The 11,168-nt window shown below is 36.5% G+C and overlaps 1 long non-coding RNA gene across 1 annotated transcript in view; it reads right to left on the reverse strand.

Annotated features, from left to right (window-relative positions):
- LOC122714268 overlaps positions 1-11,168 on the reverse strand; it is a 110,126-nt gene that overhangs the window by 84,080 nt on the left and 14,878 nt on the right. The window contains exon 3 of the long non-coding RNA XR_006346615.1: positions 4,547-4,624. This is a non-coding gene — a long non-coding RNA (uncharacterized LOC122714268). The remainder of the gene's footprint in view (positions 1-4,546; positions 4,625-11,168) is intronic.

Consider the following 11,168-nt stretch of genomic DNA (forward strand, 5'->3'; position numbering starts at 1 on the left):
TTTTTTTTCGATTTCTAATACATCTTTGCATCTCTCGTTCTCCGTATCTTTTTTTTTTTTTTGATTACGATAGAAACGAATTTTCTTCGATATTTCTAATCGAAATTTTCTTCGATACGATTCTTTTTTATTATTCAAACTTTTTTTTCTATTTCCTTTCGATTTTTAACGCAGTTTCGTTTTCTCTCGTTGAAATTTCTCTTTCTATTTTTTTTCGATTTCTAATACATCTTTGCATCTCTCGTTCTCCGTATCTTTTTTTTTTTTTGTGATTACGATAGAAACGAATTTTCTTCGATATTTCTCATCGAAATTTTCTTCGATACGATTCTTTTTTATTATTCAAACTTTTTTTTCTATTTCCTTTCGATTTTTAACGCAGTTTCGTTTTCTCTCTTCATCGCGATCGAAACGAATTTCCCTCAATATTTCTTTTCCACTCTATTATGGAAATTAAATTATGGAAATAGAAATTGTAGAATATAGAATTATGCGTGGTCGTTCGAAATGATATTCATCAAATCGAGCGACAAGTTTAGGAAAACCGGTTCGCCCATTTTTCCCGTCTTACTTTACTTTTCTCTTTTTATCAGTTTCGGATTAGAAACTCGATCAAATCGAAAAGAACTCGCGTTATTAATACAGAATAATCCAAATTCCCTGAAAACGAAAGAAAGAATGTTCCCAGCTCCTAGCATCGGAAAAAATCTCATCGATATTCAAATCGTGAGAGAGATCGAATTCTTCCCTATCCAATCCTCCATCGTTCAAAACAAATTCTTCGGAACAATAACGCAACGAAATCTTCTCCTCTCCTCGAGAATAGTTGGTTAAACGCGGATAAAAATCGGGAGGACCGGCGAGAGATGCTCTCCCGCACGCGCAACAATTCCATTCTCCTCTCCTCTCTTCTCTCCTCTCTTCACTTCTCCTCTCCTCTCCTCTGTTTTTTCAGGAATTTCGGGGAACGGTATGTCGCCTCTAATAAACCCTAATCGTTCCTTTCTTGTGTGGAAATCGAGACGTTTCCCAAATCGTCTCGAGATTGGAGACCCGGCTGCCTTAAAAGTTTGATGTACGACGCAACCCGCCACCTGTCCCCTTAACCTGTCGTCGTCCCTCCCCTCCTCCCTCTCTCTCTCTCTCTCTCTCTCTCTGTCTTTCCATCTTTTTTCCCCGTTTCACAACGGGGCCAATGAATTTTATGGGTAGTCTAATGAAGTCGTTTTAAAACTCGCCACCCAGCGCCACCCGATGATCTTATCGCGACTTAATTGGACAAACCGTATTTCATCTGGCTAAATCCTCTTCCTCCTTCTCGAATACGTGCTCGCACGTGGGCCACGTCTTGCGAGCCACGATTAAAGCTCGCGGTTGAACGATCGGTTGTCGGGATGCGCGATCGAATCGAAGGGTGAAAGGAAAATATTCGAACGCGAGGTTTTTGGAGATTTAGAAATTTCGAGATACGTACGAAGGTTTAAGGTAAATATAAAAATGATTATTTAATTGGGAAAGTTGAAATATCGAAAGTGAAGTATTCGAATTCGAGGTTTTTCTTTGGAGATTTAGAATTTCGATTTAGAATTTCGAGATGGTTAAGGTTAAGATTAAGATAAATATGGATAAAAATAATTCTCTAATTGGGAAAGTTGAAATATCGAAACACGAATTTTTTGGAAATTTCGATAGGAATTTCGAGATGTACGAAGCTTTATGTAAATATGGATAAAAATGATTATTTAATTGGGAAAGTTAAAGCACAGAAAGTGAAATATTCGAACGCGAGTTTCTTTTTGGAGACTTATGAATTTTTCGAGATGTACGAAGGTTTAAGATAAATATGGATAAAAATAATTCTCTAATTGGGAAAGTTGAAGTATTGAAACACGAATTTTTTGGAAATTTAGATAGGAATTTCGAGATGTACGAAGATTTATGTAAATATGGATAAAAATGATTATTTAATTGGGAAAATATCGGAAGTGAAATATTCGAACGCGAGTTTTTCTGGAGACTTAAGAATTTTGAAATGTACGAAGCTTTATGTAAATATGGATAAAAATGATTATTTAATTGGGAAAGTTGAAACATCGAAAGTGAAGTATTCGAACGCGAGGTTTTTGGAGATTCATGAATTTCGAGATGTACGAAGGTTTATATTAAATATGGATAAAAATAATTCTCTAATTGGGAAAGTTATTAGCCTGTCGAGGTGCAACGCGTGAATTCAGGCTAAACGCAGAAAGAGAGAGACTCCTCTCGCTTTCTCCTCGCTTCTTCTCGTTTAATCCAAGCCTCCGGATAAATACCTTTGCAATTTTTGGCACGCACGTAGCTTCCACAGCCTTCATTTTAACCTTCTCTCATTCTCCTGCATCATTCACCCAATTTTCTTTCCTCTCTTATTTATTAATATTATTTATTATTTATATATTTATATAATATTTATTAATATTCCACCTTCGATAACAATCTCCTTTCGTTTTCTTTCCTCTCTTTCCACAAAAATCTCTCTCTCTTCCTCTCTCTCTCTCTTTCTCCTTCCCTTTCCTTCGCAAGATTTTTATTTCTCTCGATTAACGCGAATTAAATATCAGACGTGCAAACAAATTCCTTTCCCTTTACTTTCCACGATCGTAACTTCCGAACGTAACGATCGAATTCGAATTACTTTACCGTGGCGCCATCTAGAAACAGCGTTCTTTCGTTTTTAAGAAGAGCCGCGATAAGAGTTGCCAGTCCTATGCGACAATTTCGAGCGATATGGCGCGCAAGAAAAGCATCGTTCGCTACTTGATCGTAACTTCCAATCGAATTATTTTACCGTTCGTGGCGCCATCTGGAAATAGCGTTCTTTCGTTTTTAAGAAGAATCGCGACAAAAATTGCCAGTCTCATGCAACAATTTCGAACGATACGGCGCGCATGAGAAGTCGTTCGCTGCTTAATCGTAACTTTTAACCGAATTATTTTACCGTTTGTGACGCCATCTGGAAACAGCGTTCTTTCGTTTTTAAGAAGAGTCGCGACAAGAATTACCAATCCCATGCGACAATTTCGAGCGATACGGTGCGCATGAGAAGTATCGCTGCTTGATCGTAACTTCCAACCGAATTATTTTACCGTTCGTGGCGCCATCTGGAAACAGCGTTCTTTCGTTTTTAAGAAGAGTCGCGACAAGAGCTGCCAGTCCCATGCGACAATTTCGAGCGATACGGCGCGCATGAGAAGTCGTTCGCTGCTAATTTTTTGCACTCCAACTCGGGAAATCGGGTGTCGAAGTTTCCTAAAAATGGTTCTGACGCGCCACTTGAAGAGAAAATATGTATCCTACGGAACGTGCGAAAAACGGTGGCAAAGATTTAAATTTGAAAATTTTAATTCGGAAGAGATCGACGAGTTAGAGGAATCGCGAAAAGAATTCAAGTCAAACGGTATCTATCCGATCGAAACGAATGGATAATCTTGTACCCGATTTGTGTATAATAAAATCTTGAATTTAGAAAAAGAAGGGGAGAAGAATTTATCTGCACACGTAACAGTATCGTTATACCTCTCTCAATTTTCGTTTATATCAACATCCTCCTCCTCCTCTCATTTCTTTCCTTCCCCCTTTTTTCCCTTGTCCCTTCATTCCACTTCCCGGGGAAGGAAAGTAAAACCAACGCTCGTTAGCTCGCCGCACCTGTGTATTCGCAACGCGAGTACGAATTTTTCATACGGATCCCCCTTCCTTCTTTCTCTCTTTCTCTCTCTTTCTTCTTTTCAAACTCGATCGCGGTGAAAAATAATCCCTCCACGGGGAGGGAGGAGAAATCCGTTGGCCACAAAGGATTAAAAGAAAGGATTAAAAGAAAATTAACCCTCTATCGCATGAATTTTCATGACGAGTTGAAAAATGTATATATATACGGCTGTTAGTCCACTTAAAAGCGAAATAAATAATAAAATATTAGAAAATGTTATTTGTTATATTTTATGACTGTCGGGAACATTATACATACGCGTATTTTTCCATCGAACATTTGTATCCATGAACACGTGAAATTTAAGTCCCCAATTGGGAATAGAGGATTAAAATCAGGAGGCGAGAAACGTGAAAATGAAACAATAATGATAATGATAATAATCGATATTCCCGAAAAGTCGGATGGAAATTTTGAGAAGAATACGATTTGTTCGGTGCCGGTTTCGCTTTCATCGTCATATCGGATTAGATATTTGGTGTAAAAGAGATTTGGGTCCGGGATAAAATCGGCAACGGTCGAAATCACGACGCGAGTTTGGGACGGAAACCGAGGCTGGAACACGAAATGAAACGCGTGCACCTGCCCGCTCTCTTAGCTCCCCTCTCTTTTTCTTCCCTTCTATCCACAGTAACGTATCACTCGCATATCGTAACCCTAAAAATACAAGCGATAATAGCTTCCCGATCTCGAGACGAGACGAGGCGACAGAGAGAGACCTGTCCGTTGTTTTTATTGAAAATCAATAATCAACGCGCAACGAGCGTGTAATATACACGCAGTAGCTTAATAACAAACCTTTTCTCCAATTTTTCTCCAATTAAAATCGATACGCGTGCCTCGATTAAATCGATGGATCCTTCCTTTTCTTCTCGCCTGAAAAAAAGTAAAATTTATTACTTATAACGTGTCAATCCAAGACGAATTTTTCAACGAACGATACAATTTTAATCTTTATCTTTTATATTTTCTGGAACGAGAATCCGTATCCGAGTTAGTTGAAAAGCGTAATCGGTATCCGAGCAATATCGTGATCATTATTCCTCCGTAATAATGGGAGTCGGTTTCGAGGCTACGCCACTGCATTGTTCGTCCTTCGTCAGACGCGAGACCTCCTCGCTCTTTTTCTCTCCTAACCGGGCGACGGGTATAAAATATAAGCGAAAGAATCCGGCGCATTGCCACATACGTACAGCGGGCAACGAAAGTATTCGAACGCTTATTATATTTGCGACTTTTGATGAACGAAATATACGTATCGAAGGAATAGTAGGAGGGAAATCTTAAGATTATGCTTGCAAAATTTGAAACGATTCACTAATTTATAATAATAGTTATAATACATTATATAGACACACTGTATTAATAGGTTACAAAAGCGTATTCGAACACGTTGCTGATAGTTTTTATACATTTTAGCCAGAAATGTAAACACTAGTACCAAGCGAGAGCATTTCAACGTTCGGTCGATGTCGAGCTATCGTTCCATCAACGTAAAAGTAACGTGTGCGATATAATATAATTCAAAATGAAACCGAATAAGTCTAAAACGCAAAAGTGTGTACGAGAAATTGTATATACGCACGCGCAACGCACTATCGAGGTTTCGTGGCGAAGAAGAGGAAGAAGAGGAAGAAGAGAAAGAAAAGGAGGAAGAAGAGGAAGAGGAGGAGATCCCGAATCGCGTTGGTCGTGTTCTCGGCCGACTCTCTCTCTCTATCTTTCTCTCTCTCTTCGGAAGAAAACTCGACGCGAGGCTCCCTTTTTCCTCCCCCTTTTTTTTTATCCGGCGGCTCCCTCCTCGTCGTCTTCGTCGTAGTCTTCCCCCACTCAGCGGGCAACGATGCGCGTGCCAGAAACCTGGTACACACACGTGCCATCCCCGATACTCGATTAATATTGCCGCCGCTTGTCAACCGACAACCCCTTAACAACCGTGCCATTCCATTTTTCTTCGTCTCGTCGTCGTCGATTTGGAGGAAAGGAACGGGGCAACCGTTCTTTTTTTTTTCTTTTTTATTTTTGTATTTTTTCTTCGATTCGAGTTTTCGATTCGAGTTTTCGTTTCGATTTTTTTTTTCTTGCATAGCCGAATCACTTTTCCGGAAAAGAAATCTTCGTTTTATATTTCCAATCTTGGAGTTTCTTAGAGTTTCTTCTTTTGCGATAGAATGACTTCTTTTTTTTCCAATGCGATTTCAAAGTTCTCGACCTCGATCTTTTCCTTCTTAGAGTTGAATTGAAAACTTTTGGAACAAAAAGATCTCTCTCTGTCTCTCTCTTCTTTCGTGTTTTTAACTTTTTCTTTTTATCATTTTTCCATCTAAATTGGAAGATTTCCAATTTCGACTGACCATTTTCACAAAAATACGATCATATCTACTTTCCCCGTGGGTACAAACTAAAGCTATATAATTTTCATCGCAAACCAGATGCAAATCGGGCGCAAATATGGTCACGACGTATCGTAATGAATTGACTTTCTAACCGTGAAACTTATCGAGGAATTTCCTCGTTCCACGTGAAACGCACGATGTTGCGCGCGCACGCGAGTTCGCATGCGATCTCGAATCCGGTATTACGCGTCAGAAAAACGGTCTCAAACCATCCTCGTTCGATCGACACGTCTTTGGACACGCGCGCACAGATGTTTATTTCGCGTAACTGGACGGCGTTACTCCCCCCCTCCTCCCCTCTCAAACTCTAGATATTGATACACGAGGTAAACGGAGCAAAACCAAGTATCGTGGCGTGACGAAAAGTAATCGTTCGTGGTTACGCCTTTCCTTTACCCGAGCAACTCCGTGAAAATCCTCCATAACTTTTAGATTCTAAGTGAGACTCGTTAAGGAGTTTTTTTTTCTGTTTCAAAATAAAACGAAGTGTAATAAAACAACAACATTGGACTTTCCACTCCACGCGTAATTATTACGTATCTCTCGATATATATAAAGGGTGTCCCAAAATTCACGCAAGATTTGTATTTTGCGCCATTTGTGCTGCCAACGGAAAAAAAAGACAGCGTGACAGTTGAGAATTGTTGAAAAATGGAGCGTTACACGAAAGAGTAACGCGTTTTCATTATCGAGAAATATTTTAAAAATAATGAAGGTTTTTCGAACAAAATCATCTTCAGGCTCGATGGATCGAGAAAATTGTCACGTTCAGAAAATCCACGAGTGATCGTTGAGAAACAAATGCATCCATAACGTGTCACTGCTTGGTGCGGATTTTGGACTGGCATCATCGAACCATTTTTCTTCGAAAATGCGGCTGGTCAGGCAATAACGGTTAATGGTCCTCGCTATCGCGACACGATAATTCCAGTTTTTTCTGCTTAATTGCGAGATACGGATGTGGACGACGCGTGGTTTCAACAAGACGGTGCCACGTGCCATATAGAAACGATTCAATTACTACACGAGTCATTTCTTAGTCGTGCAGTTTCCCGTGTTTCGGTGATCGGAATTGGCCGATCAAATCATGCGATTTAACACTGTTCGACTTTTTTCTTTAGGATTTTTCCAAGTTTAAGGTTTAAGCCCACGACCACTCACGCTTCGAAGGAAGAAACTAAGTGCTGATGGAAAATTTCGATAGAAGAACGCGTATACGCCGGCAAAGCCGTGGAGGCCATTTACCCGATATCCCCATTCCGTACACAACCCTAAACCGTATACTTCACGAGTCGATAAGAAATTTACAATTTTTAATTACAAATCTGTGTTTTCTGTCAAAATTACTTTTTGCTTGAATTTTAGGATACCATTTACTCGCGATACGTGATAAATTCGTTTATGCTGCTGCAAAAGAAGAAAACAATTTCAAGGTCTCCACTAATCCACTAATAAATTTAAAATTTAATTTAATAATGGAATTCGACGATTCGAAAATTGAGATATGGAAACGGGGCCAATCCTGTCCCTTTCGCAATTCGAATTCGCGGATCAACGACTTTCATCGTCATCCACCTCCTTGCGAATCGGTTTTTCGGGGATCGGCAGCAGCTGTGCCGATCTCCGCCAATTATTTCATTACGATGAAGAGGGGGGGGGGGGAGAGAAGGAGGGAGAGAGCTGATGATCGCAATTTTCGATCCCTCCCATGGGAAAATTTCGATCTGCCCGAAGATTTATCGTCCCCTCCCCGCTTCTCGAACAGAGATTAACGAGCGACAATCAAAAAGTTTACGTTGTTGCTCTCCACGAGATTTCGAGATTTAATTCGCAGTGGTTTATATACCATTTAATGTTTTAGAAGATTAACCCTTTAACTACTTTTAACATAGCCTTGCTCTTAAAAAACGTAAAAAAAAAAAAAAAAATATTTTATCAAAATCAAATCGTAATACTGTTTAGAATATGGGTATTCGTCGGCAATGAATATTCAAAATATTCATTGGTTTCAATAATCGTCAATAAGTTGTTCGTCGAAATATTTAGAAAAATATTATTAATATTCTTCGAAGATTTTACGTAAAAATTATAAACCAGTTAAAGGGCCAATGCTTTTTTATGTATAATATATTATATAATATATTATATAAATAATTTGTGATTTGAACCCTTAGGAAACGGATGTTAAAATGCTTGTTAAAAAGAGAAGTTATCCGATAGATACGGACCTGAACAGTGATAATTTAACAAAACGACGATAAAAATTATAAAATTATAAAAAAAATGAAAGACACATCTGCATCGCTCAAACATTGAAAGGAATACAAAAATTAATAACTGAAGTTAACAATGTTATTATTATTCACAATAGATAAGTTAAAATAAATTTAATTTGAATATTATGATATGTTAATATTTGATTTGAAATAACCGCGTGGTGAACGTAAAAAAGTAAAAAAGTTGTGGCAAGCGATTAATTTAGAAAGCGCTTCGAATTGTATGTAAACATATCATAAACTGGACCTTGAGAATTGCAAATGGAAGAAACAGATGTTAAGGAAAAAAATGCTTATTAAAAAAAAAAAGTTATCCTATCCTATAAATTATCCGATAGATATGGGTCTGAACAATGATAATTTAACAAAATATAAACGATAAAAAATTGAATAAAACTAAAAATTATAAAATGAAAAAAAATAATGTAAAAAGACACATTGCTCAAATATTGAAAGGAATACAGAAATTGATAACTAAAGTTAGGAATATTATTATTGACAATTAGATAGGTTAGAGAAAAAGTAGAAAATTTCTACTTTTCATACGTTTCACACTCTTACAGCGTGAAACGATATAGAACATATAAAAAATTATTGACAAGTCGTTACGTTGCGCGAATTTTATGAAGTAATTACTTAATTTCAATTTACAAAAAAAAAAGAAAAAAAAGCTTATCCATAATTTATAACGTTTTAAATTAAAATAGATATTTCGAAATATTGATAAAATTGAAATTTAAATCCTTCTTAATAAATATTTCTCGAATATCGAAATGTGAACCGATCAATTATCGATTAGTTCTCTCCCTATATTTTAACGCGTATTTCGTTTAAAAAAAAAAGATTTAAAATTTTAATAACGTATAGTTGTTATACATTGCATAATTTTGTCCGGTTAATATATATTATTACGAACCACTGAACCAATTACAGAGAGGAGAGAAAATTATTAAAAATTATTTAATAATTAATTATGGTATCATCATCGTTTATTTTATCGTTCAATATATCTTGATTGATTTGAGATGATGTCGGAAGTATTTTTGATATTTGATAGACATGTAACAAGGTATTTCTGAAATCGTAATTTCATAGGATTTGTGGTGAAAGTGGCAGTTTCAGCCAATTAATCGAAATTGTTAAATAATTAATCACAATTCTTCACACGAATTCTTCCATCATGTAACTATATCGATATCGACGGGAGTGACTCGGTTGAATTTCAACTTTCAAACTTCCTTTCGTGTAACATATATTATAGAACCGGCTTAAATTCACTTCACTCCGCAGAAACCGCCACAGCAGTTAATCGTACACGAATACGTGAAATTATATTCCCAGTTAGTGTGTATTACATACAATTATCTTATCTACATCGACATTTCACTCCTGGTTGATTATAATATACGAATAACTTTATTTCGACGATTACGTAAAACTTTGTATTTACGTCGCTTTATTTTTATTCCATTTCTATAAAAATAGGGCAAGTAATAAATTTTATATTCTACGTATGAAAAAGCATCTAACTTTTGGATACCAATTTTTTGATGTTACACTTGCACACCTAATACGCATGCGCGATCAATTAATATATAGTCTTTGGATACCAACTTGAGGTTATCTCTACTACTAATATTTGTATATCTAATACGCATGCGCGCCCAATCGATACGTAGCCTTTGGACATTAATTTGATGTTACACTTGCATATCTAATACGCATGCGCGATCAGTGGATACGCATCGCTTCACATACCAGTTGAACGCAATTAAAGAAAAATTATGGCGCTTTATTTTTATTTCATTCCAGAGTAGAGCAAGTAGTAAATTTTATATTTTGGATCTACATATGAAAAAGTATTTAATCTTTGAATATCAATTTTTTGATGTTACACTTGCATACCTAATACGTATGTGCGATCAATCGATACGCATCGCTTCACATATCATTTGAACGTAATTGAAGAAAAATGTGGTACTTTTTTTTCAGTGCCACCGATGCAATTAATCTCATTTCGAGGGAAACATTGATTGCACCTTGTACGAAAGGCTTCCGCCGTGATTAATGGAACGTGATCGTGAAGGAGAGACGATGAAAATGGGTTAAGTACAATTTCGTACGTCACCCAGTGCGAGAAGATAACGAGTTTCGTTTGGAAATTCCCTGTTTTGCGTGCGTACATGTGTACAAAACGTACAACGTGCGTCGTCGTCCCGTTAACATTTAATGATTGTCGTTCCAGAATGAACTTTTGATAATCTTTGTTTCCGCATTTTTGCGGTTTTTTTTTTTTTTTTTTAATGTCTCTCGCTTTTTAAAAAGATGTTTGTTTCGATAATTATGTACTGATAAAATCTCCATTTTGAATTAATCGAGTAAATTATTAATTTGAAAATGTTACACCCAAGTGGCATGTACCCATATATTTTTTTTTTCCTAATTAAAAACTTTAATTTAAAAAAAGTTGTTTTCTCTTATTTCAATTTATTTATATTTAACGTGATTTAACGTGATTTCAAAAATTACGAAACAAAACGCGAAACAACATTATCCAAGCATTTTAACGTTTTATATATTTAATATAGAACGAATAAATAATAAATTCTCCACGTGTCTATAAATTTATTTATCGAATATATTCCTTCCTTTCCTTATCCATTTTAATTGGTATACTTTCGTTCTTACTATTATATATTTATATTTACTCCAATATATAATTTCAGACCCGAAGAAATGAACTTTAAT

The sequence above is a fragment of the Apis laboriosa genome, unplaced genomic scaffold, assembly GCF_014066325.1.
Source record: "Apis laboriosa isolate Shangri-la unplaced genomic scaffold, ASM1406632v1 scaffold28_cov147, whole genome shotgun sequence".
NCBI classification, from domain to species: domain Eukaryota; kingdom Metazoa; phylum Arthropoda; class Insecta; order Hymenoptera; family Apidae; genus Apis; species Apis laboriosa.